Here is a 3,805-nt window from a genome sequence, read left to right on the forward strand (position 1 = left end):
TTCTCACGCACATTGACGACCGTAATTATCAGTCCATTACAGATGATACATCCACATACTATGGATGAAAAGGTAGAAATCGGAATCTAACCTAAGGGTCCCTATTCACTGCAATTGCGAGGTTGTAAGAGAGGGCCCACATGGCTTGTAATTCGAGGGTCCAGTAACTCTAGATTGTCTGTCCTATCTACCAACCTAGGGACGTACTGACCGGCTGCCCTCGAGAGCGGCAGGGCTGTCCAGGCCATGGGGAGGACTGTAGATGGAGGCGACCGACCTTGCGGGGGGGGGGGAGGAGGGGATGGGCCGCACCACAAGGCGCTTCCAACATCAACGGGCAGGTACCGTGGGGCCCGTGTCTCATCCCACCGAAAGCGCGTGCAAATAATGTCCTATCTCCTTCAGAAAATCCATCGCTAAGTCTAGAAGCAGTTGTAGCAGGAGGTTTGATCCGCGTCTCGGGTATTGGAGGAAGCCGCTGTACTTGGAGAGTCTGCACCACATTTGTCGTGGAGACAGTTGGAAGGCACCAGAGCTGTGGTCGAGCTTCTGGTTGCTTGTTTCATGGAGAACCGGGGGTGGTGAGTGGGAAAGTGCAAGAGAGAGTTTGGTGCTCTAGGGTCCCCGTTTATCAACGAACGATGGCCTTTACTATTTCATAGTTTTGTTCAATTTTACAACCTTTTGCCTTATTTTGTTTGATGGGAACATGTGCCCTAGAGTGGAGGCCATGCCTTGACTTTTTTCCCACTCATTGAGGTTCAATTCACACTTACGCCCATTTTTGCACCTGAAGTCCGCTTTAGACCATAATTGTTCCCGTAGTTTCATCATGGCTGTGGACAGTGGAGAGTCCACATTTCAGATACCTCCAGAAAGCTCGCATGTCCGCATTCAATGAAGTTACCTTGTTTCTGTATTCTGCATCGTGCCATAATCCGAGATGGTCTCGAGAAGCCTGATGGTGACGGAAAATAAATCAGACGGAAGTGCCGATCGAACCTTCCGTCAATACCTCCACAATTGAGTAAGGGTTGCTTCCTTGCAGACTGATCGCCATCCCAAGATTCCTCCACATGATACGCTCTCATAGCGATCGGAGACGGGGCTGGTTTCCGAATTAGGAAAGGAGCTCCAGTTAATTGGTAGCGTGCATAGTTAATGGCGAGATCCAGATTCCCTTGGCCAAGTCGGGATACAAAGGCACAGAGCATCAAGGGATTTTTCGATTATTCTCGTAAATAAACATGGAATATTCGCATTAAAGACACCGACCTCCGCGCTGAGGCTGGGCCATCCGCAGGTGTCAAGGGCTCAGTCGCGGTCGATAGTGGAAACTGCAAGTCCTCGATGTGAAGCCACGATTGCGAAAGACTTCCAATATGCGATGTTTTGAATGGACTCCGAAGGTTGTGATATGTGCATCTATATATATTCTGTAAATATCTATATGTACGAATGAATACATGGATGGGGTAATATGTTGATGCATTTGTGAGTGAAGTCTATTATTGATGGATAACGTTCGATGTGTCTCAAAAAGGTTGTTGTTAGAAACTACTTAGGCTTCTGGATTAATGTTGTTAATGTTGTTCTTATTATGATTATTTGTGATTCCTTCTAATTAAGAATAAGGATGAAGACATTTGCTTAGTGCTTTTATTTTGCACTCTAAGGCAAATAATAATAGCCTTGTATGTTGAACTGATGAACCAGACAAAAATCTCTTGGAGGATTTGAAATGAAAGAAAGAAAGAAAAAGACAGTGTACTGCACCATAACATATGTAAACTAATTTCAGGAAATTGAATTGTCATGGTTGTTTTACCCAAATTTCATGGTTAAATTTAATTGATGTTGCCAGAGTTCCACTTTTAGCACTATTTGGAATGAGTCATGATTAAAGCATGTTGTTGTTGTTGTTGTTGTTGTTTTTTTTGTTTTTTGTTTTTTGTTTTTTTTTTGATTACCATATACAATATAATATAGGGATAAGAATTAGCCATAATCCTATCTTCACCTATTAACTTTCATCACCATTCAACTTAATTGAATGATACAACCAACTCTTATATTATTCTATTGTAAATGATGAATAGAAATTTGACAAGATATATATTTGGAAGATTATTCTATAATGCAGCCATGATTAACAATCTAGACAATTCCTTACATCTTGTCAAGCTCTATTGTAGACATGGTAAAACATCTTTGATCATGCTTCACAACTACATTATACAAGTTTCTATTTGATTATTGTATGAATGTGAGCCACAATAAGAATCTCTATCAAACTTTGATAGGATTAGTGTTTAGTTAAATTTTTGGCAAAGATGCTCGATATCCTTATGAAGTTCATTTGCATGATTATAGAAAAGTATAGAAATTATAAGATTTAGATAGACAAATGAAACATTGTCAAAATCAACTACATAAATTATAGAATCTTATAGCTTTGGCAATAACCATTCTACTTCAATATATTACCATCTTTGAATGATTTTTTAATCTTTTTGAATAACACAAGAGTGTATTGAAGATTGTTTTTTCAAGATTCATATCTTTTATAATTGGATAAGAATATTAATTCATTATTTGTGTCTTATTTTAAAAATAAGTAAATTATTCCACTTCTTTTGTTGTATTTTGAAAGTTATAGAGTATCTATCTTTAAAAAAATATTATAATTATTTAACATTGATTTTTTTTAACAAAATAGAAGATTTTTTTTTTTTTTTTTTGTAAAAATTTTCATTTATCATTAGAGGTTGCAGATTACTCTTGTTTAATTTGACTTGTGAATTTTTTAAGTTATTTGAAATAAAAGATAAAATTATGGATACTATACTTTGTAAAAATAATTATAGATTTGTAACCATTGCAAAACTTTACAAGCTTGTTAATACTTTTAGAATAAAGTTTTTACATATCACAAGTGCTAACCATGGAAATATTAATCCTATGCCTATGGAAGAAGTCCAAAGTCTATATCAAGAAGTTGTGTAGTTGAAAGAAGCAGGTAGATCAATTTCACAACCAAATCTATGAAGTCTTGCTTCTACAAGTACAACAAAGAGAAGTATTATTATATTTTAAAGTTTGATAGAATAATATCAAAATTTTGAGGATTTTTGTAATAAGTCAAGGTCTATCTAAAGTTGCATCTTTTTCAATACCTTAATGGATTTATTGAAGTTGGATTCAGAGACACACTTTTATTTAGAAGTACTCTCTCTTGATTTATATCTTTGATGGAAAAGGATTCACAATTCTTTTATGATTTGAATTCATTCCTAGAAGTATTTACAATCACATTGAAAGAAAGTGATAAAAAAAGAATAACAAAGATCAAGCTCTTATTTTTACAACAAAAATCAGAATTAGCCACTATATATATTATTAAGTTTAAAAACCTTACTTGCAACATAGATTAGAATGACAAAGCTCTTATCAATCAATTTTGACATGAATTGAAGGATAACATCAAAGATTTATTATTGATAATGCTAAAAGAAAATTCTTTGAAATAATTTATCCCTCAAGCCATTGCATGCAACAATTAATTATTTAAAAAGTATTAAGAATAAAGATTTGCTTAAAAAATAACTAATCAAATAATAATAGCAGCTCCTAAATTTTCAAAAACTTATTTATTAATACCAAAACCAATATAAATTGACATGGCTTATTTTAAATTCTTTAAAAAGCAAAAAAAGACTTGATATTATTAAGAAGATTTATACTTACATTGTAGAGATGCTAAATACATAGCTCAATATTGTCTAAAGAATCAATACAATGACAA

The sequence above is a fragment of the Physcomitrium patens genome, chromosome 14, assembly GCF_059467195.1.
Source record: "Physcomitrium patens ecotype Gransden chromosome 14, ASM5946719v1, whole genome shotgun sequence".
Lineage (NCBI taxonomy): Eukaryota > Viridiplantae > Streptophyta > Bryopsida > Funariales > Funariaceae > Physcomitrium > Physcomitrium patens.